Raw genomic sequence first — 25,641 nt, forward strand, 5'->3', positions numbered from 1 at the left:
TAAAAGAAAATAAATTCATATCTTCCATCTCAAAGAGATCCAACTTTTATGCCTATGCATATTTCTCCACAATATACACATTAAATAAAGGATGGTTGATTACTACTAAGGTAGAGGGTTTGTGTATGACAACATCCTTGAATTGAGCTATATGTTTTTAGGATGAAGACCCTCCATTTCCCACAACTCCACTAAGCAAGCACAAAACCAAAGTGATAGTTGAACTTTTGTAAATGCTAAAATCAAACAACAAATATAAATAAAGGATGGTTGATTACTACTAAGGTAGAGGGTTTGTAGATGACAACATCCTTAAATTGAGCTATATGTTTTTACGATGGAGACCCTCCATTTCTCACAACTCCACTAAGAAGTGATAGTTGAACCTTTGTAAACACTAAAATTAAACAACAAAAATTAGTCAACAAGTTTTCTACCTTCAAAATGAGAGTTGTTTCTTCTCTATAAGGACCCTTCATGAGCACCAATTTATGTTTTATATCTACCACTTAATCAAGGGGGTCCACCAATGAGAGTAAGGTTTTATCTATAAGAGACTTGACCATGACTTAAAAGCTTTCTTTGATATCATGCAACCTTCTTGGTTTAAGATCTTCCCAACAACGTTCTTTGTATCAAACATTACATCAAACACTTAGTTTGTATGTCTTTTTATCAAACACTTTCAATACATAAGTTTCATTAAACACTTACTATGAATTTTCAACTAGAAGCCAAAACTACAATTTGCCAACCGTGTTCATAATACAAAGACCCACAACCTTAAACATTCAAATTTTGTTAGGCTATGAAAGATAATATTATCGAAGATTGAGTTTCAAATTATCTTTTTCATAATTTAAAATTGTACCCCGAACACACATTTATAAAAACATATAATGGCAATTGTATATAAAAAAATTAAAAACAATTGAAATTTTATAATGGAGAAACACAACATTGGGCCGATCATATTTACCACCACTTTCATTAAAAATATTTTTCTACAACCCCAACCACCATTCAAGCTTGTAGGTACTTGGGCTTCACAACCACAATCAAAAAAAAGTTAATAATAAAGAGAAAATAGCTTCCCACCATCTCCTTCACTATTCTCCACCGTAGTCATCACAATCATATATAACATTAGTACTCATTAAATTATTTTCTGAAACATGTTGAATCTTAATGTATTATCATTTCGAGAAGGGAGAAGAGAAATTACCCAATAAATTCAAATCTTATTTAATTAAAGAATATTTTAATAATAATAATAATATATTTTTAAGAAATGTTAAAGATTGAAACAACCAATTTTCCAAATGATCAAAATAATAATTAGTATAGATCTATGTTAAAAAATTTATCAAGTTCCATGAGGGATGAGATCTCTTGAAGATGAGATCTCTTGAAGTGAAAATTGTTTTAAAGTGCTAGATTTAGAAAAATGCTTGCGCCTTGAGAGATTTGATGCATCTCCACACTTTAGGATTAAGATGGATCTATGCTAGTTTCGTGAAGTGCCAATCCATGCTGAATAAGAAAAGAATTACACATATCTTTCATTTTAAACAATATACTAATAAAATATTCTAACCATAAGATTCTTTTTCAATTATTTCATATAATATATATAAATAGTTGACATTAAAATAATTTACATGGGTCAACCTTAAAATATTTTATTGTAATTTTTCTCTCCCTATGAATTGGTATATTTTTAAATACACATCTTATTCATTTTATTGTCCACATTAAATAGATTTTTGTTATAAATAATTGTTAAACACTATATATCAACTCCATATTAAGAATAAAAATGAATTACATATTTCTATCCTTCAAAATAAGAAGTAAGAAGTAATTAAAAAATCTCTCTATATATATATGTGTGTGCGCAAAGTAAATATATCAATTAACATAAACATTCAAATATTTTATTTATCTTTATAAAATTATATAAAATTGTACAATTTATATGGACATTTTAAAAAATTATTTATAGTTTACACTAAAATATTTTTTTGGTTATATGATGATGATGGTGGTGGTGGTGGTTAACGTCCACTGAGACCAAATTGCTCTATCGGACCAATAATTTTCTTAGTTTTAAATTGTATGGCTCCTCGTCTTTCTTGGTGAGATTGGTGATGTAGCTTTCTTTTTTTTTCTCTACGATCTCCCAACTTCCTTTATCTTGCATCTCCTTCATCTCTTGTGGTTCTTGGGACATTGGTGTCTTAGCTTCGCGATCTGTTGTGTTCGTCCTTTTGAAGATAGTCAGAGAAGAAGTTTGGTCTAGGAGATCTGCTTTGCTATTTGCTATTAAATGAAGATTTATTTTGTGCGATATTCAAATCCTCATAACTGTTGATGCTTGAGGGGTTGTCGAGTTGGGCGGGGGTTTCCCCCTACTTGTTTTGAGAGTTGTTTCTTTCTTGCCCGATTTCATGTGATTCAGAGTTTTCTCAAGAGTATTCTTCTTTGATGACAGTGTAGTGTTCTTTTCGTGCTACTTCCCACAATGTAGATCTGTGGGGATTTTTTCTAGCATTTTTCTGGGAGGCTTTTAGGCAATTTTTGGATAGATGACCTGTCTCAAAGCAGGATTGACATCTAAAGAGGACACTTTCATAATCAAGTTTCTGGTTCCACACATAGTCTTTACTTGTTAGGTTTATTTCAGCTGGGAATCCGGTGCTGAAGTCCATTTCCACGCAGATGTGTGCATAGGTGGTTCTGGCATATTCCTATGTTTCTGGGCATCTACAGTAAAATTTCCCAATTGCATTTCCAATGGCTTTTAGTGAGGAGAAATTCCAGAGATGCAAGGGTAGGTTTGGCAATCTCACCCAAACTGGTGCTGAGGTTATGACTGTTGTTGAGGGATCGAATGATGGGTTCCATGGCTTCATGAATATATATATATATATATATATATATATATATATATATATATATATATATATATATATATATATATATATATATATATATATATATATATATATACTATTTCAGTATATAAAGGTTAAGAGTATGTTTTTCCTCTTATAAAGTTAAAAAAGGTAGAGTATGTATGCCTTTTTAGACTTTAACAACCAAAATGTTGAAGAGAGGAGAATTTATTGTCCCACAAACAAAAGGAGTCTCATATTGTTTAAGTAAGCATTGATGTTAAAATTAAATTATTATTATTATTATTATTTATTACTAATAACAATTTTTTTAGATGATTATTATTATTATTAACAAGAACTTTTGTTTTAGATGTCACCTCACAATTCCATATTGGATAATGAAAATATTATACATTTCCATTATAATTAAATAATAATAAAAGAAAATAGAAATTAAAATTATTAAATTATTTTAATTTATAGAGTATATTGATTTTTTCCATTCTAAAAAAATTATAACAATTTATAGATAAATGAAATATATAATTAATTTAATTATAATATGATATAGAAAATTGGGAAAAAAAATATTATTAATAATAAAACAAACTATAATTTTGAGTTAAATTGATATTTGAATTACAAATTATATTATATTATATGAGAAAACAATATATTATTATAATGTATTAATTAGATATGAATTTGAGATTTTAGATTTTTGCTATAAGATTTTTGTTGAAATGCTTATGGATCTATGGTATAGCATTTTTCCTTATCTTTAATGTTATAATGTTTGGAACCAATATTGTTACTCATTTCTAAGATAGAGAAAAATTAGAATTTGTGTGTATAGAGAAACCAAAAGTAAAAAAAGCCAAAAAAAAATCATAAACTCTAAAATCCTAAAAATAATAAATATATAGTAATATATGTGATTATTTAAATATTTTAAAATTAATAAGTATATTAATGAATTTTATATTAAAAATATATTATGTTCAAATTATTATATAAAGAATATAATATATTATATTATATTATATTATATTATATTATATTATATTATATTATATCATATCTTATCTTATCTTATATTATATTATGTATATTATAATATATAAAATAGATTTCAGTATAATATGATGTATAATATAATATATAATATGTTAAAAAGAATATCATATATTATATTAAAGAATAAAGAACACAAAATATTATAATTTTTTTATTAAAATTTAACCTCTCATATTAATAATAAATTAATATTAGTTAATTTAAAAGAGAAAAGGAAAGAGGATTAGTTAGAAACTAATATCGAGGTTAAGGTAGAAATTTAATTCTCACTATTTTTTCATCTTTTATCATTAATTTATCTATTTTAGAGCAGTTCTCAATACTAGTTATGAAGATAGTTCTATATCTCAATAAGTCTATCATAAAAAGACGCACACTTAGCAATACCTCCATGCTAACTCCCATCAGCATGCACAACCAAGGTATCAAGGCATTCTATAATGACACTAAAGAATCTAAATAAAAATATATAAATTTATGAACAATGCTATGGGAAAAGTCCATCTCCCATACATTCATGGTATCACTCATAAGATTCCTAACATTATAAAAAAGAAGAATATCATGACCACCTTTAAACCCATAAATATCATTGAAAGCTTCCTTAGTTTTTTCAAAGACCCCATTGATCCTTCAAATTAGAAAGGGGTTTATTAATTCCTTGTTCGTATGGGATTCCCTATTTTGGTGAAACTAGGTAGTCCATAAAGACTAGGATTAAAGAACACACCGCTGACATAAAACATAATCATTAAAAATCTTCAACATTAGTTGAACATTCTATGATCTAGATTGGATCATTATAGTGTTTTTCATCCATCTGGATTCATTTAGAGTGGAAAAAATGGAGGAATCAAGTCACGGGACCGTTTTTACCGGCGGGACCCAGTTTGGCAAAATGGGTTATGAAACCTTCCAAGAGCATTTTGAGGTATCAAACGATGTTTTTTGGGGGTAGAACTTTGACTATTTAGTGCAACATCGTTTCACGACATTCTACACACAAATATCTTTCTAACGATGCAAGAAGTGCGTCAAATCAAAGTTTGTATGCAAAAGTTATGCCACTCAAAAGTTGACTTTCCTGCCTTCACACTTATAGTTCAGGAGGATGCCGCGTCAACTCCCATTATTCATGGAAAAGGTGCTATCCATGTGTTTTTGATGTAAAAGATTGCAAGAGAGTCTATATTGTAACTCTATGTTGGACACCTAATCCTTTATGGGTTGGTGTGGAATGTGAACAACCACCAGAGTCCAAGAGACCTTGGAATATGGAATCCAATAGTCACACCATGTACTATTAATATATATCATGTCAATAATATATGAAATCAAATGCTTATCATTTACATTAGTTGTTTGCATTCCATGTGAGTTTAACATGGTATCGCAGCCATGATGTGTGGCCTTTGTAAACCAATGTCCTTTTCCTTGTGGATTTTATTCCATTATGAGCGTTTGTTAAAATAGAAGTTGTTACCTATATCAATTTTTTCCATTCCCCTATTGTGAGAAGACCAGCCCCTGCGACTACAAAGAGGAATATAGTCATACTTGTCTCTCTCTGTACATGTCATTTTTTCCCTATTCGCTGCCTCTCAAAGATTTGCATGTCCATTATTCTTCGTTCATTCTTGCTTGAACTTGAGTGTTTTCAATGTGCGCCTGACCTAACACTCCATTAATTTGGCCTATGTCAGAAATATATTTTCTTGATGCCATACCCTTTCTGCTACTCAGAATTGTTGTCAAGGACGGTTTCTATTTTAGATTTTGCCTTGAACAACGATTAGTTTGACCTTCTGCTCGTTGGCCTTCTCTTAGCGCTATCGATGCTATTCTCTACCTGCCTTCTATGAATACACACTGCATACACTGCTCAAGAGTACAAAGCTAGAAGATGAGCAATGAATCTGCACATTCCTTGAAAATATTGTATTCAACTATATAGGAAGAGTGGAAGAGGAACCAAATGACAAATATGAGAGCTAGATGTCCGTCAACAACCATAGGTCCATGCAAATTGGATTGATCACATATGGGGTTTGGAGACTCGCAGATTCATTAAGGCGGGACAATCAAGCAAGGGTTTCCATCATAATAGCAAGAACAATGTAAACATGAAGTGATCCAAATCGGATCCATAAACGACTGCCATAGAACCACGACTATATCAGGATGAAACAAATCCTTGAAGAATCCAAAACAGCAATCGAAAACACCATGAACCAGTGGCCATGGCAGCTGGCGTGGAACGACGAGGACCTCAGTCAAAGCGCATTGACTGAGGCCTATGGAGACTACGCAGGAGGTCGATGTAGCCCCTGGGAACCCTAGAATGGGAAAAGGAGCTGGTTTTCGATGCACGATTGCGCGTCGCTAGACAAACAGGGCTGAAATGGTAGAGCCTTAAGCACTCGGTCATGTTGGGAGCCAGAGGACCATGGGCAGAGAAAAGTAAAGCACCATCGTACAAAGGTGGGACCCACAACCTGGAAACCAGCGGTTTGATCGGGGCGCCCTTGAATGGTAAGAGATTTTAGAGGAGAGCGGAGCAATCCCACTCAGCGATCGACGCGTGGCAGTAGAGGTGAGAAAAAAACCACCGTGATCGTGCGTTATCGGTCAAGGAAGTCAACTGCGCTCGGTGTGAGAATGACATTGGATCTGGAGGAGCCCAGATCGGACGACTGAGATTGCTACCGATAGACAGAGTGGAACTGACAGGGAACTAAGCTATGATTTAAGGTAATTTGGAATCCGTTGACCGCCACGGTGGAGAAAGAAATGAATCGACGAACAGGTTGGCGTTGTTCCAATGAGGACACGTGGCTACCTCTCGAGCGTTCATGCTGACACCGAATAGGGAACTTCAAGCCCACAGGCGACAGGTGAGTCAACGCAGGCGGGAGAGGAATCGAACATGTATGGAGACTGAATGGATAAAGCCGTTGAATGGGGATTCAGATAGAGAGAATGAAGAGTCCAAGTGACCAAGAGAGACAGTGAACAATGAACCCTGAGAGGAGGACTGAGCACAGAGAGCAGTAAAGCCAAGCAGAGGAGAAGACAGCAGAGAAATACAGTAAGCAACACAAAGACACAAATAGTTTTTAATAAGGAGTTCACCCTATTCTCTAGGGCTACGTCTCCGGTCTAGCTTCAGTGGTGGCCTTGTTTTATTGTGTCTTTCAGCAGAGAAATTACAATGCAGGGACTCAATATGAGTTCTCCTGAAGCAGATTTGCTTTCCAGGGTGGTTCTTGGATTCCCCAAGCCACTTGGAGTACACAGACTCTTGTTCTTCCTACCAGCTCTGAGACCCCCGGTTTACAGTGGAAAGAGCCAACTGTGATGTTCAATCTAGACAGATTCCTCTACGGGAAGGCTTGATGTTTGAAGAATCAAGCCTTCCCATAGAGGAATCTGTCTAGATTGAGCATCACAGTTGGATCTTTCCACTGTGAACCGAGGGTCTCAGAGCTGGTAGGAAGAACAAGAGTCTGTGTACTCCAAGTGGCTTGGGGAATCCAAGAACCACCCTGCCAAGCAAATCTGCTTCAGGAGAACTCATATTGAGTCCCTGCATTGTAATTTCTCTTCTGAAAGGCACAATAAAACAAGGCCACCACTGAAGCTAGACCGGAGACGTAGCCCTAGAGAATAGGGTGAACTCCTTATTAAAAACGGTTTGTGTCTTTGTGTTGCTTACTGTATTTCTCTGCTGTCTTTCCATTTGTTTTCTGTGTATTGGCAATCTAATCAATCCATTGTTTCAATAACACAGAACACACACACCAGCACATGGGTCTGTAATGCCTTTTGTTTAATAAATCTTCAATTGAGGTCACTCATAGGGTGATTTTCAAATCAAGTGGTATCAGAGCTTTAGGCTATAAGGTTGGACAAGCTTGTGTTGGTTTAGCTATGAATGCTCACTAGATCAAAGCTCAAATTAGGAGAAGGAGAGTTGGTGGAAACTAATCCTGAAATTGGGAGAGTCTATTCTCGAAAGACAATGTCAGAAGAAGGATCTATAGGGCCAAACCCTCAATTCATAGAAAGTTTCCTTGCTATAAATTCTATGGTAGAGGAAATATATAGGGACTTTAGAAAGCATAAGGGTGAAGATTCATGAGGCTCTAAGCAAGATAAATAAGAAGATGAATCTCATTCCCATGACCACTCCAAAGGAAAGGAGAAAGAAGAAATCTTCCCTACACCTCCTAGTAGCCCTGTGCATAATAAGAAGGCATCTTTGATTAAGTTAGATGTTAAATTTGATTTTCCTATATATGATGGAGAGCTAAATGCTGAGAAGTTGGACAATAGGATAAGACAAATTGATATGTATTGCAGAGTACAAAATATAGACTCAGACAAGAGCAAGATTCAACTGGCAAGCCTTCACCTAGGGGGAACTTCCTTGGTTTGGTGGGAAGGCAGAACCCAAGCCGATATGAGGAAGCATGGTAAGACAATCTCTGTCTGGAGTGAATTTCTTATTGCAATCAAAAAGTAGTTATATCCATTGGCCTACATGCAACAAGCCATGATGAGTTGGCAAACTCTTCGGCAGTTGAAAGGGAAAAGTGTACAAGGGTATACTCAAGAGTTCCGAAAGAGAGCATTGATGTTGGGTATTTCATTAGACTCACCAGAAACTGTTTTGGAGTACATTGGTGGTCTACACAGATACATGAGGCACACCATCCTCATGTTTAATCCCACTAGTATAGATGAGGTATCTGTACAAGCTACTCATCTAGAAGCTAGAGGAAAGAATGGAAATCCAGAAGTTGGGGGACCACCCCAACCCACTGTAAGCAAGAGCAAGGAGAAAAGAAAGCAGAAGTGGAAAGGAAGGAAGGCTAACATTGCACAAAAAGGCAAAGCCTCATGCACCCATTGTAAAAAGGAGGGGCATGACGACGAGCACTATTGGATTCTACATCCGGAGCTAAGACCTAAGAAGTCCGAGGGCAAGAAGAAGAATATTGTTACAGCTATTCAGAAAGATTTGGGGTCAGTCTCGGGAGATGAAACAATCATTGCAGCCACAGGTATAAAAGGTAAGAATTCTGAAGCATCTACTAGTAATTCTGTTCAATTTGTTATTGATGAAGAACATGAGAGAAAAAGGCATGATCTTTTTCATATTCGAGTTGTTTCCAAAAATCAGAAGATTGATACTTTGTTTGATAGTGGCTCACAAGTAAATCTAATTTCTGAAGCAATTGTAAAGAAATTTGGATTAGCAACTACACCTCATAAGAAGCCATACCCATTAGGATGGTTGAATGATAAAGCACAACTACAAGTGACTAGACAGTGCAAACTCAAGTTTTCTTTTGGGTCAACATTTGTAGATGAGGTTGAGTTAGATGTAATTCCTTTGGATATATGTGGAATTGTTTTAGGAAGTCCTTACTTGTATGATATAAAGGCTATTTTCTATAGAGCCGAGAACAAGTATCTACTTGTTAAAGATGGAATCGAATACTTTGTAAGAGCTCATAAGCTCAAGAATAATTATACCCTCATAAACTCAGGACATATGAAAAGAATGGTAAATTCATGCAAACAGTTCTTACTAATGGTTGTAAAGGAAAAGAAAACTGATAAAACCAATGTATTTGAGGGTTGTAATTCTGATCAGCAAGCTAATATAGAAAAGATTGTTTCAGAGTATGATGTCTTGTTTCAAGAACCTCAAGGTATGCCACCCAAAAAGGGAATATTACATGATATTATTTTGCAGCAAGATGTTCCTTTGCCTAACATTGGGATGTACAGGTTATCTGCTTTAGAGAATGTTGAAATCAAGAAGCAGGTGCAGGAGTTGCTCGAGAAAGGGTTCATCAGGCCTAGCACATCACCACGTGGGTCACCAATCGTTTTGGTGAGAAAGAAAGATGGCTCGTGGAGAATTTGCATTGATTACCGAGCAATGAATAAGATAACAATCAAAAATCGTTATCCCCTTCCTCGCATAGATGATCTTTTAGATCAATTGAAAGAAGTTGTTTATTTCACCAAGCTGGATTTGCACAGTGGATACCATCAGGTCAGAGTTGCAGAGCAAGATGCATGGAAGACTACTTTCAAAACAAGGTGGGGATTGTATGAATGGCTGGTTATGCCTTTTGGCTTGACCAATGCCCCAGCTACTTTCATGAGATTAATGAATGATGTACTTAGACCTTTTCTTGATGATTTTGTTATTGTGTATCTAGATGACATTCTGATTTTTAGTAAAACGTGGGAAGAACATTTAAAGCATGTTAAGCAGAGATTAGATGTTTTGAAAAGAGAAAAAAATTATGTTAAACTCTCCAAATTTGAATTTGGCAAAACCTCTCTAAATTATTTGGGTCATATAGTAGGGGGAGGTGAATTGAAAATAGATCCCTCTAAAGTGGCAGTCAATGTAAACTGGCCTAAACCCAAGTCTGCTACAGAAGTGAGAAGCTTCTTAGGAGTAGCACAGTATTGGAGGAAGTTCATTTCAAATTTCTCCTCAATTGCAGCTCCCTTACATTCTTTGACAGGATTGAACAAGGTGTTTCAGTGGGGAGGCAAACAGCAGAAAGCCTTCGACATCTTGAAAGAAAAAATTAGTACAACACCGATACTAGCACTGCCAGATCTACAAAGACCATTTGAGATCCAAACTGATGCTAGTGACTATGCAATGGGAGCAGTGTTGACACAGCATAGTAAACCCATATGTTATCATTCTAAGACTTTTAATCCTGCAGTAGTCAACTATCCTACCTATGATAAAGAATTGTATGCATTAGTTCAGAGTGTGAAAAAGTGGAAACATTACTTAATGGGAAAAGAAATAGTAATACATACTGATCATCAGCCACTTCAATATCTACACTCCCAAACTAAGTTGCAACAATCAAGACATTACAGATGGATGGGTTTTCTACAACAGTTTCATTTAGTCATCAGATATAAAAAGGGCATACATAACAAGGTTGCACACATGTTATCTAGACCTATTATAAATGCATCTACCATAATTAAGCATAATTCTATGTTGTATGAAAGCTACATAGAACAGTATCCTCAGGATATGGACTTTAAAAATGTATATGCAACTTTGAGTCAAGGCAAAAGAGTAGAAGAATTGGACTATCATGTGAAGGGCCGACTCTTATATCATTATGGGAAAATCTGCATTCCACAAACTGAGAGAGCAAAGATAATTAGGGAAGCACACACTTCTATGATATCAGGTCACTTTGGAGTAAGTAAAACAGTTGCACAGCTGCAAAGGTTCTGTTATTGTCCAAGAATGAGTGAGATAGTTTCTAGATATCTAAAGGGGTGTGCTATGTGTGCTAAAAGCAAGCCCAGCAACCAAAAACTAGGCTTGTACACTCCATTGCCAGTTCCTTCTCACCCTTGGGAAAGCATTTCCATGGATTTTGTTGGAGGACAGCCTAAATCTGGGAAAGGTCATGATTATCTATATGTTGTTGTGGATAGGTTCAGCAAAATGTGTATTTTGATACCCTATAGTAAACAGATTATAGCTAAACAAACTGCAAATTTATTCTTTGAACATGTATGGTTTCATTTTGTATTACCCACTTCTATTATATTTGATCAAGACACCCGATTTGTGGGAAAGTTTTGGTCCAGTCTGTGGGAACTAATGGACACCAAATTAAAGAAAAGCACAGCTTTTCATCCACAAACAGATGGCCAGACAGAAGTAGTTAACAGGACAGTGATCTAGTTACTGAGAGGATATTGCAGCAAACACCCTAAGCTTTGGGATGAACACTTGTGTTATGTGCAACATGCTTACAATAGAGCCAAAAACTCTTCTACCCAAAGATCTCCTTTTGAGACCTGCTTTGGTTTCATACCAAGGTCTCCCTTGTATTTTGTCTTTGGTAAGGATACCATGGTTGATGGACACAGTGATGTGGACAAAGCAACTAGGTTCATTGAACAGATCCAGGAGATCCACCAGGCAGTACAGGAATAGCTGGAAAAGAGCCAAGCCAAGTATAAGGCTAGGCATGATAAACATCAGATGGAGCATAGTTTTCAATTTGGAGACCAAGTTTGGTTGTATATCAGCAAGGACAAGATGCAAGGTGAAGGTAAGAAGCTAAAACCTATCAGGTATGGACCCTTCAGGATACTTGAGAAGATTGGTGAAAATCCTTTTCGCCTTGATCTGCCAGCTTACATGCACATCTACTCAGTCGTGAACGTAGATTGCTTGAGGTTGTTTGAACCTTCAATGATTGAGGACCCTAAATAGCAGAGTCAATTGCCTTCTGTTGATGACCTACTACCTGAATATCTTAACGAGTTGCAGGAAGATACAGTGCTAGACAGGAAGGTAAGGACGACGCGTAGTGGACAGGTGGAATACCTCAGAAGTAGGCTTAAAGGTTCGAAGACGAGAAGTGTGAAGTGGATTAAGATTGGACAAGTGAGACAACAATTTCCTCACTTAGTCAATGTGTTATCACTTAAGAATTCTAATGCCAAAATTTCTCATACTAAGTTTGATGATAAAGGTCGGTGCTAGTCTAAGTTTGGTTCTTTGTTTTCCTTAGAGTCTGAGTCTTAGGAGTCAAATATGCATTCTCATTCATCACTGGTCATTCTCATTCATCACCAGTCTCATATCCATGTGTCAGTTTTGTTTAAAAATTACTATGTGCCACAAAGCCCTTAGGTGATTTCGTAGCGCATATAACCATTTTGAAGTGTTTTCGTAGTGCATAAATCCTTTTTTGTAGTTTCGCAGCGCAACTTATTTTAGGTGATTTCGCAATGCGACACATCTTAGGTGATTTTGTAGCGCATAATTCAAAATTTACACTAACTGCACTGTGAAATCGGAGATTCGTGCATTCCGCAGTGAATCTTTCCTAACTGTCAAATCTATCAAGTTAAGTTATGGTTGCGTCATTCATTGTCAGTTTATGCACTCCACATATCATGTCCAACCGCTTATCTCCATTATTATAGCCACTAGGTACATTGGTACACACAGATTGCAAGTTCCAAGAAAAGCCAGGTATCCACTGTCTTAATGATGACTATATTCGTTGCATGACAATTCTGCATGTTTTCAATTTGAATACATTGTTATCAAGCGAGGCAGTTATCAAGCGAGACAGCCATTCAAACAAGGCAGAGATTGAAATTTGAGCAGCGACAGTGTTTCAAACCTTCATGGAGGGATTGGCAGAAAGGAAAGACCACAGATCAGGCAAATGTTTGAGAAACGAACCTGTAGGTTTAGACATAACCTTGAAGAACAGAGAAGTCGAGCATGCATTTAAACAAGCTGGATGTTGGAATTTTTGCAAGAAACTCCAGGGAGGTCATGCACAAGTCACCAAGGAATTTGCCTTGAATTTCACAGGACTAAACTCAAAGGTTTGTATGTTGGAATTGCAGGTCTCACCAGAAATAATATCCACAGTTACGGAGATTCCAAGAGGGCAAGAAAGTTGGTTCAAGAATTTCAAAATTGATATGACCCCATGCAAAGAATTTCTAAAGCAGGAGTTCATTAACTCAAATTTAAGCAAGTCTATTCCTAGAAGTTATGTCAAAGAATCATATGCCAATTTGCTTACTTGTATACAGAAGTACCTTACCTGTGAAGGGAGATATAATAAGGTGTATTCATACCATTTTAAACTTCTGTTGCATTTCACAGGAAAGACATCTATTGATCTACCTTTCTACCTATTCCATAGCTTAATCAAAATGTGTGACAAGGTGCAGCTAAGGAAAGAAGCCTGTGAGACTTCATTATTCCACCATGGTTTGGTTAAGTTGATTGTTCTGCATGAACTCCAGAGTGTTGGTAGGGACTAGCACACATTCATATTCATGTCTGGTTTCAAGAACAAGACCGGTCTCAGCCCTCAAGCTGCAAAAGATCTTTCAACAACAACTGGTCATCAGGAAGAAACCAGATCCAAGATGTTTTCAAAGTTAAAGGCAAGGAAACAAGTAAGAGGATCCACCAGGCCACTGACAATCCAGGATACACCCCAACAGTCCCTTAAAGAGAAAACTCAGGTCAAAGAAACTGCACATGAATCAAGCACAGGTGAAGGATTTCAAAGAAGAAGGACCAGGAGCCAGGTGGCTAAAGAAAAAGGTAAGTCAGTGAGTATTGAAGAAAGCCCTGTTTCAAAGGGAGACTTAAATAATTTATTGCAAGCCATTGACATTGAAGAGTCTCCACTAGTTCAAGCAGATTTGATAGAGTCAGGATAAGACAAGGCTAAGAGAGTCAAAGCCTCGAAAAAAACTCAAGTTTGATGATCAGGTTGATCAATTCATTTTTAAGCCTAGGAGACCCATAACGAGGAAGTTTAAACATGTAGGAATTTACAGGGTAAGTTCCTCAGAAAGAACACCAAAAGGACACCGCTCACAACCAGATCACAGATCAATACACCAGTATTTTTGACGTGGTTAAAACCCTCAAAGAGGGAAACAGTCCACGGCCTGCGCCAACGTGGCTACTACAGGCAATTTATTAATCAAAGAATGAAAATTTACATAAGCTTCTCTCATGCACGGATTACCCGAACAATGACCCTCCATGCGCTTTAAATAGAACTCATGGACCAATCGGGTGTCAAGCCACGGATCAAGTGTCGGTAATACCGAGGAGAGAGTGAACCGTCGGATCACTACATATCGTGACCGTCGGATTGTAAGTTACAAAATGTACAACGGTAAAGAAACACACTTTACCTAACTCTATACCTAACTCTACACTAGACCAAGTTGAACTTAACTATATCCTATGTGTCGGAATATCCTAACATCCCCCCTTAAGAACAACTTGGGATAGGATTGAAGGATTTACAAATATGACACAATAGGAGAAAGAAGGAGGCACTAGAGCCCATCCCCCCTTAGTGACAACTTCCTGAACTCCAAGCATATATCGAAGTTTAGTGAACTTCGCCTCTGTGAGAGCCTTTGTGAAGATGTCTGCAACCTGGTCATCTGTTGAACAATATTGCACTTCAAGAACATGGTCATGAATGAGCTTTCTGATGAAGTGCATGTGTAGTTCAATGTGTTTGTTGCGCTGATGCTGGACTGGATCTTTGCATAGCTGAATGGCACTTTGATTATCACACCAAAGTGTGGTTGGATGCTGCTGCTCAAAGCCAAACTCTGATAGGATCTGACGAAGCCACAAGGCTTCCTTACTAGCTTCCACGGCACCACGATACTCTGCTTCTGCTGACGAAAGAGAAATGGCAGCCTGTTTCTTACAAGCCCATGTAATAGGTCCTGAACCAAGAGTGAAGACATAACCGGCAGTAGACTTCCGATCATCAGGGTCACCAGCCCAATCAGAATCAGTGAAACCAACTAATAGAGGAGCTACTTTGGCACTGTAATGAATCCCAAACTGTATTGTACCTCGAACATAACGAAGTATTCTTTTAGCTGCTTTCCAATGACTTTCACGGGGGTTTTGCATAAAACGAGCAACAAGGCCAACAGCAAAGGAAAGGTCAGGACGAGTATGGGTTAAATACAAGAGTTTTCCTACAAGTTGACGGTATAAGGTAGCATCAACTTCAGGAGAAGTACAAGAGACTGAAAGTTTGACTCCAGACTGAAAGGGAGACGGGGCTGGCTTACAGTCTTCCATGTGAAAATGACGAAGAATATCACAAGCATACTTGGACTGGGAAAGGGAAATACCCTCCTTGGATTGCAAGACTTGAAGACCGAGAAAATAGTGTAAGTGTCCTAAGTCTGTCATTTCAAATTTCTTTTTAAGGTTGGACTTCACATGGTTTATAAGGTTGGGATCACTACCAGTGAGAATAAGATCATCAACATAAAGAACAAGGATGATAAGAGAGTTGCCCACTTTCTTGGTGTAGACAGTATTGTCATAATAACACCTAGAAAAGCCAGATTCTAAAAGAAAGCTATCCATTTTGGCATACCAAGCCCGAGGAGCTTGCTTGAGACCATAAAGAGATTTCTTAAGTCGACATACAAGGCTAGAGTCTGTTTGGATGAAGCCAATGGGTTGTTCCATATAGATTTCTTCATGCAAGTCCCCATGCAAGAAGGCAGATTTAACATCCATCTGATGGACTTCCCATTTTAAAGAGGCAGCAAGGGAAAGAACAAGGCGGATAGAGTTCATTTTGGCAACAGGGGAGAAGGTTTCAGTGTAGTCAATGCCTTCAACCTGTGAAAAGCCCTTAGCAACAAGACGAGCTTTATGTTTATCAACTTTCCCATCTGGTCCATACTTGGTTCTGTAAACCCATTTACATCTAACAAGTTTGCGTCCCTTTGGTAGAGGAACAAGATCCCATGTATCATTTGCCAACAATGAATGATATTCTTCATTCATAGCTGCTTCCCAATGTGGATGGCCTGAAGCTTCTGCAAAAGTGTCAGGATCATGATTTACTGGAGCTTGAGCCAGTAAAGAAGATGCTCTTTCAAACTGAGAACGTGTACGTCGCTGATCTGTAGGATCACCGGCAAGATCACCTGCTGCATCCCGAGTAGCACGGACCCATCTTGGAAGTTGAGGATCCTGAGAAGGTGGGGGAGGATTGTCATCCTCACTTTCATCATCTGAAGAAGAAATGGTTTCAAAAGTCGAAGAGATAGGAAGAGGTGGCACATCCGCCGGACTAGGCTCGCAGGCCGATTTATTTTCATCAAATTTTACATCTCTTCTAATGATAACATTTTTGGACTTAAATGGAATAAGTCTATAACCTTTTACATCTTCAGAATATCCAACAAAAGTACATTTCTCACTCTTATGTTCTAAAGCTTTATGCTTTTCATCTGGAATATGGGCCCATGCTTCACTTCCAAAAACACGAAAGTGACTTACATCTGGTTTAATGGAACTCCAAGCTTCTTCTGGAGTGATATTCTTTAGAACCTTAGTAGGAGTGCGATTTATTATATAATTTGCACAATTAATTGCTTCGGCCCAAAAACTAAGACTGAGTCCTTTAGATTGCAGCATACAATTAGCCATTTCCTTTAACGTGCGATTTTTCCTTTCAGCTACACCATTTTGTTGTGGAGTGTATGGAACAGTATGTTGCATTTGAATTCCATTTTCGGTGCAAAAGTTGATGAAGGTGTTTTTAACATATTCTCCACCATTATCAGTTCTTAGCTTAAGAATTTGATGTCCAAATTGTTTTTCAACAAAGGCTTTGAAGGCCAAAAATGTGTTAAATACTTCGCTCTTGAGTTTTAAGAAGTATACCCAAGTGCGTCTGGAGAAATCATCAATGAAAGTTAAGAAATACTTGTAGCCAGATAATGAAGCAACAGGAAGTGGACCACATAAATCACTGTGCACAAGCTGTAAAGGGGCTGAGGCGTGCCAAGAGGCACGTTTTTCAAAACTGTCCCGATGATGTTTTCCGAGTACACATCCGGAACAAACACCATCTCTACAAGATACCATAGGAAGACCTGTCACCATATTTTCTTTACATAGATTCTGAAGGGAGCGATAGTTTAAGTGACCAAATCGCTCATGCCAAAGTTTGCTCACTTCATCATTATGAGCAACAAATACTGAGGGAAGATTTGATGACCCAAAGTTGTGAAACTTATACAACCTTGTGGAATCATCAGCAATACCAGTAGCTAGAATCTGTTTAGGATCTCTTAGATCCTTGATTACAACATCATGATGTGAAAATTCAACAATTTTACCTTCACCTGAATGAGTTATCTGATATACAGATAGAAGGTTGCAGGATAAGGTTGGAACACATAATACATCATTAAACTGACCATTGTCTAGATGAACAGTTCCAGTCCCTACAACATTAAGAGATCTATCATCACCAACATATATATTTTTGGTGTTACAATCATTTAAAGAAGAAAACATGGCTTTGTTTTTGGCCATGTGATAAGAGGCTCCAGAATCAATGAGCCACTCATGAGAATGAGAAGAAGAAGATACATTTAATGCATAACCAGACTGAGATGATTGACAACGACATGCAGAAAGTGCCATTCCTGAAGATGAAGTTGAAGTTGGAGTTGAAGAATGCTCCACATGGATGTTATGTTTCTTCATTGTGGCTTCCAAGGCTTCCATCTTCTTAAAGCATTTAGATTCTAAGTGTCCATCTCGATTACAATGTCTATCAGTCTTCTTCCATTTGTTTTTATTGGTCCTATCATTTTGCTGAAATGATCTTTCATTTTGAGGCTGAGTTTTCTTAGGACCCTTGTTTGGTTTAGGACCATTCTTTTTAGGATATGACTTCTTAGGATTCTTTGAATTTGGTTGCTGCTGGGCGGCTAACGCTTTCTTGGAAGAGTTTCCAAGATTAAGAAGACCAAGGTGTAAGAGTTTTTCTTGTTCTCTTATTAAAGAATCACAAAAAGAGTCAAAGGAAGGGGCCTTGTAGTCTTTTCCTTGACAAATGAAAGCTTCCCTTGTAGAATGGAAGGTGGAAACAAATACAGAGTAGGCTGGTCCCAACTTAGTAAGGATGGAATAAATAAGGTTACTATCTTCTTTCTTAACCTTAACACCTTCCAAGAGATATCTAAGGGTCTTGAATTTGGACAAGAAATCTTCAATGCAAGAAAAATTATTAGGATCCAATGTAAGCAACTCATTTTCAAGTTGATGGGCTCTAATTTCATTTTTAATCCCAAAAACTTTAGTGATTTGTTCCAATGCTTCATGAGGAGTTTCAAGTTCTGCAATATGGAATCTAAGATCAGGAGAAATAGACATCCCTATCAAACCACGTGCTTGATCTTGTCTATTTTCCCATTTTGCAGCCTTGTCTTCATCTTTTGGTTTCTTCTCTTGGTCTGTGGCTATTCTGTAGAGACCTTTACTTCTAAGTAAATCTTCCATGTAGGATATCCATTGGAAGTAGTTAGTGCTGTCAAGAATGACTTGGCATGGACTTTCCATTTTTTTTAAAAACTGAAGCTGAAGATGCTGAAAGTAAGTGTTCCAATGGATAGATCTCGAAAAATTAGGCGGTTTTAAAAAAAAACGGCTCTGAAAAAGGCTTCCGGATGAAGAAGTTATGGCTTTTTGAAAAAAAATTGTTGAAGTTGTCAGCAAAGTGCGCGAATGTGCGGAAATGAAAAAATCCGCACCCACAAAATGGAGACTTGAACCCAAGACCTCTACTCTCTTAAAATAGCTTTGAACCAATTGATCTATACAAAAAATTTGAGAGAGAGAGAGAGAGAGAGAGGGGGCGGGGGGGGGCTTGGTTTGCGTGCTTGCCTTGAGAAAGCTCTTTTTCCCTACAAAACACAAAACACAAAACCCAACACGAACATGCAAAGAAAACGAACCTTATGGCTCGAAGTTAGCTTTAGCCAAAAAACTAGATATTTTAAAAAAAGAACCTTGCGGCTCAAAGTTAGCTTTAGCCGAAAAACTAAATATTTTTCTCAATGTTTCTGATTTTCCGAGATCACACTAAGGTGCAGGGAAAAGAGCATACGCATGAGAAAAATCCTTCCTTTCTGTTTCTGATTTGCCCAGATCGCACAGAGTCGCAGGGCAAAGAGAATACGCAGAAATGAAAGGTATAGATCCGGTTAAAAAAAAACTAAATAAACCGAAACCGAAATAAGCAGAGAGAAAATAACAGTGAACTGCAAATAAACACTGTATACCTCCAGATCTTAAAAAAGACGCAGCTAGGGCTACCGGAAACCTTTTCGCGTGAAACGAAAGGGGTTCCTCACTGGAACAGATGCTCCGAACACAACAGAGCTGTCCTCTCGGCCCTAAAGCAATCAGAAACAGCAGATCTAGGAAACAGCAGTCGGATGCAGTTCTACCGGCTTCAGATTTGGATCACCAACGGACGCGGCCCTCAAATAGCTCCGATACCATGTAGGAATTTACAGGGTAAGTTCCTCGGAAAGAACACCAAAAGGACACCGCTCACAACCAGATCACAGATCAATACACCAGTATTTTTGACGTGGTTAAAACCCTCAAAGAGGGAAACAGTCCACGGCCTGCGCTAATGTGGCTACTACAGGCAATTTATTAATCAAAGAATGAAAATTTACATAAGCTTCTCTCATGCACGGATTACCCGAACAATGACCCTCCATGCGCTTTAAATAGAACTCATGGACCAATCGGGTGTCAAGCCACGGATCAAGTGTCGGTAATACCGAGGAGAGAGTGAACCGTTGGATCACTACATATCGTGACCGTCGGATTGTAAGTTACAAAATGTACAACGGTAAAGAAACACACTTTACCTAACTCTATACCTAACTCTACACTAGACCAAGTTGAACTTAACTATATCCTATGTGTCGGAATATCCTAACAAAACAAGTACAGGAGGTACTACCAAGAGCAGATGAAACAGGGGAGGTGACACGGCATCATGAAAGAAAGGATAAAGGTAAAGCAGTTTCCATTCAAGAAGAAGATAGTGTGGAAAACTTGAAAAGGAGATTGGAATCGGCCAACTTTGAAATTGCTAGATTGAAGAAAACTGCCAGGAAATTTGCAGTTAAGGAGCCTTATTTTAACCAAATGCAAGCTCGGTGGGAGGACCAAACATTTCAAATACCTGAGGTGGTTGATTTTAGTGTTCAATTCTGTAGATGGACTGTTCCTGCAATAAAGGAAGCTCAATTTATCAGAAAGGTCAATACAAACCTTAGATCTAGGATCAAGGTCATGAAGAAACAAATTGAAGACTTAAAGATACATTTAAGCTAGCTGAAAGAATCTCCTTAAAGAAATCTCACTTCAAGTAAGGCTATGTTTCAAATTTTCATGGTTTTGCTTGGTATAATCTTTCTTGAAGAATCATACATTTCCATTCAGTTTTGAAAGGCCTTGGAGCAGTTGAAAGATTGTTTAAATAGCAAAAGGCTCAAATTGGCAAAATTTTGGTTGAAACTATGTTTTTTGGAATAACACAGAAGTTTCGTAGCGCGCTACGAAACTGCTGAAGATGATGACTAACGCTCAGCAGTTTCGTAGCGCGCTACGAAACTGCTGAAGCTACACAATATAATCTCAGTCAACCGGTTTTGAAATACAAGTGGAAATTTTGAAAAGGGAATATCTTCAAGGGATCATCTGAAGCTATTAACTCTCAACAAGGTCAAGACAAGTGGAGGAAACATGTATTCGAATCCAACTCTAAACATTTTGTCACAAAGTGAGCACATTTACTACAGTCCAAGATATGTCAGACAGCTTGGAAGAACTTTTGCCTTCACACATGAAAAAGGTTGACAACACATCAAGGACGTGGCAATCTGATATATTTTGGATAATCAAAGGTGAAGGGCATGGTTCTTTGGATTCGAACATTTTGAGGCAAACCAAAGACCGATAAACAGGGGTAGTTTCCTATGTTTCAGGGGCAATGGAGAAGATGTGACATTGAAGACCAGCATGGAGCTTTGAACATCCACCACAGCCAAACTAAAAAGGGACCAGATGTCAAAGAACGAGAATGATTGTAATCAAGGCTATTATTAGCATAATATGGAGTTAGACTCCTACTTGATTTAGATCTCTAGAAAGTCTAGTTGCAGTTTGTTACATTTAATAGGCAGTTAAAAGTTGAACAGGTGTCATTAGAAGTAGATTTCGAGTTCCCCTCATGTTTGAGGAGGAATCTCAGTCAGGTAGAAGAACTCTATATATAGAAGAAGATGTAATGTACAAAAGGTTGGAAATTTATGTAAAAAAGCTCTGTTATTAAGCTTATGTAAAGACTCTGTTTCTTTTGGTAATACAGTACTGGCTTCTACTGCTCAAGAATCATAGAGAGTTCAATGTATGAGTTCCTTTTGTTGTATTTCCATGTTGTCTATAGTATTATGAGTATTTTATTACTTAGAAATCACTTGCAGTGTTCTAATTTCCTTCATATACTCGTAAAATGTCCTTTTTGTGTTTGATGTACTCTACCTATATTGAAATCTGAATGCCTTGATTTTATTGCAAAGCCAATTCTATCGTTAATGCTAAATGACATATGACTCCATAAGCCCAATGGATTCTTGTTAATTTTGATTCCACCAGCTTCATTCCTATTTGTTTCACAAAGAGTTAGCCATCTTAATCATAATCAAAAATCTTCAATCCTTTGAGAGAGCCCTCTCAGGCTAAGGAGGCTAAGCCTTAGCTAAAATATTGGTTTGAAACAATTAATTGAAGTCTTCCTGGTCTGTAGCCTTCCAGGGCCTAATTTTGAGATAACATTTTGGTGCGTCTACCGGAGCCTGAAGATTATTCATTCCCGAAAACAAGAGACTGAACTTCTAAAGGTAGCAGGAGCTCAGAAGACTTTTCGAGGCTGCATTCTACCTTGGTGACTCCATACAATTTCAAAGTTTAAAAGGTGGCTTCGAGAGGGAGATATACACAGAGCAATCCTGACCCAGATCCACCTAAACCTGTGGACAATCCAAACACCATTTCAAGGAGCAGACAAAGATTTAGTGAAACACCAAGTACTCCATCTTTTTCAAAATCTTTGCTCTCTGAATTTTCAAGAAGTCCTGAGGACAAAATTTTTTATGATAAGATTCATGAGGTGTTGTTGAGGTCTGAAAACAAAGAAGAACTTATTGGAATTATTTTATATTTACAAAAAAGAGGTATTGATACTTCATCCTTAGTGTCACAAAAAGATAAGGAGGAATTTTGGGAGGTTGTTACTTCTGAATTGTTGTTAGAAGGGGAAGATTTAAATAAACTCAAAGAGCTTGATCCTTTTGAAGTATTACTTAAATCTAAAACTGGTCTACCCCTTCCAAATTGGAGTACATTTGTCAGTGGTTTGCAAAGTCCAAAAAGTCCTTTTCGTACCAGCACTTTATCCTCTGCCTCTGCTAGTCCTAGTAGTTCTCAGACACTAGGAAATCCACCTCATATCAGTTCTGGTTCCACTCTCCCTACAGTACCTGTCATCACTGATCCTCCATTCATTATGGCCATACCTGCTAGGTATGCTCCATTAGCCCTCCCTGTTGTTTTACATGACCTTCCTAGAAAATATGGTGCTAGAATTCCAACATGGGGTGGGGATGAAAATATCACAACAGAAGAACATGTAGATAGATTCAATGATTTTGTGGACAGAGAGGAAGTTGATGATGAGGATGTGAAGCTTATATTGTTCGCACAAACTTTCATTGGAGAGGTTAGAAAATGGTTTAAGGCTCTTACAGCTGGAAGCATTCACAGTTGGGCAGAGTTTGAAGATAGTTTTCTAAGGAAGTGGGGAAATAGAACTAACCCTGTCCAAGCTCTTACTGAATACAAAAATCTTAGAAGTTCTCCTGATGAAACTGTCCAAAACTTCTCCAAGAGGTTTAATAAAATATACAATTCTATTCCAGCCCATTTGAAACCTCCTGGGGCCTTGGCACAGCTGAGATATGCCAAATCATTTGATTCTGACTTCTCTCTGTTACTCAGATAAAGGGATTCTGCTACTCTTGCTGACATGCAAAACGATGCAATTAAAGTGGAGGTGAACATGATTGCTGCTAAGAAATCAAAGATGGCAAAGGCTAAACTGAAAGAAGAGGAGAAACCTTCCACTTCAGCTCCAGAAGATAAGTTTGAAACAATGATGAAGACCATGGAAAAATTAATGGATCGGTTGGCTCTTGGGAATACCTCTGCTTCCCCAGCACAACAGGAACCTCAATTTAGGAATCCTCAGTTCAGAAGACCTCAAAATCAGCAAAGGCCAAGAGAGAACAGAAATCAACAGCCAGATCCTCCAGTAAGACCTCCTTTCCAACAAAATTTGGTGGATGAAGAAGATGAACCTGAAATTCCTGAGGAGTCCATCCATTGTCTTGATGAAGAAGTGTCAGGGATTTTCTTGACTAAGGAAGAACATGATGAGTCCAGTATGACCAAATCAGGAGAAGAGCCTTCAGACTATTTAAAGGGCTATCAGCATGCTATCTTTGAGATGCAAAAGCAGTACAATCTCAGGAATAGAAACGTGCCCATTACAGCAAGCAAAGCACAGCCCAAGAAGGATGCCTCAAAGGCAGTTGAAGATAAGAAGGACAACTCAAAGGTTGCTGAAGGTAAGAATGATTCTCCACCTGACAAAAAGGATATTCAAACTCCATCACCTACTAAAGAAATTGAGAAGACTGTTTCTATTTTTAACCTTGAGAATGAGATTGCAAAAATCAAGATATCAGTCCCCTTTAGTGAAATCCTCAAGGTAGATAGATACAGAAGTAAGATTGTTGAAATGCTCAATTCACAACCAGGAGTAGCTGATATCTTAAATGTACAAGAATATAATCCTATTATTTACTTGGGTCCAAGACTTGAAGATGAACAGAATGAAGAGTTTCCTCCTTTCTACATAAGCATTAGCATTCATGACATGACTTTACATAATGCTATGTTAGATTCAGGGGCATCTCATAATCTTATGCCCAAGGTGACATGGAAAGATTGGGATTAGAGGTAACTAGACCATATAAGGATTTATTTTCCTTTGATTCAAAAAGAGTTCAGTGCATTGGTTTGATTAAAGATGTTGTTGTGGGTCTCACACAAATTCCAGCAAAAACAATTGTCATGGACATTGTTGTGGCTAACATTCCACCTAAGTTTGGGATGCTTCTTTCAAGATCGTGGGCAGCAAAAATCAAGGGCATGATGCAGATGGACCTTACCTATGCTACTATCCCTATTTTTGGTGAACAAAGGAGGTTATATCGGGAGACCAGAATGGCTTATATGGTAAGCAACAAAGATAAGCCTCAAAACTTTCCCATTTATTCATGTGACACTAGTCTCGGATCAGCCATCCTTTACAATGAGTCAGCTGAAGAGGAATCAGAGGATAAGCTTTCAAAAAATCAATGCCAAGGAGATCAGCAAAAAGATGAACATGAGACAACAGGTTGGTGGTCATTATATTTTGATGGATCAGCAGGAAGAGAGGGGGCAGGAGCTGGGATTTGGATCACAAGTCCTGATAAAGAAAGTAAGTTTCTCTCCTACAAGTTGAATTTTGACTGCACTAACAATATGGCCGAGTATGAATCTCTGATTTTGGGATTAGAAGCTTTGTTAAAATTGAAAGCTATAATATTGTTGTTTGTGGAGATTCTTAATTGGTAATAAAACAAGTGGAAGGTGCTTACCAAGCCAAGGATGTAAGGATGAGGGCATATAGAAACTTAGTGTTGGATATGTTGGAAAAGTTTCAGGCTCATACTTTTAGTATCAAAACCAGAGACCAAAACTCTATTACAGACTCTCTTGCTGTTTTAGCTAGCCTTTTTATTATTCCTATACACTCTTCTGAAAAATATGAGGTGGAAGTTCATCACAGACCAGTTATACCAGATAACATCATTAATTGGCAGGTCTTTGAGGATGATCAGCAGGTGAGGAATTTCATTGAGTTAAAGGAAGAATTTCAGAGCACTCAAATGGATCAGCAAAATATGTTTGTGGAATCAAAGGAAAAGCCTGAAGTCTTACAATTAAAAAACAACTTGATTCTAAAGGGTCTCATTCCCCTTGAGAAATTGTTTGATCAAAATGATGTATTCAAAGCACCAAAATTACAAGCTGATGAAGAAGAGG

The sequence above is a fragment of the Pinus tabuliformis genome, chromosome 4_1, assembly GCF_031772625.1.
Source record: "Pinus tabuliformis cultivar Carrire ecotype Pingquan chromosome 4_1, CPIR1, whole genome shotgun sequence".
Classification (NCBI taxonomy): Eukaryota; Viridiplantae; Streptophyta; class Pinopsida; order Pinales; family Pinaceae; genus Pinus; species Pinus tabuliformis.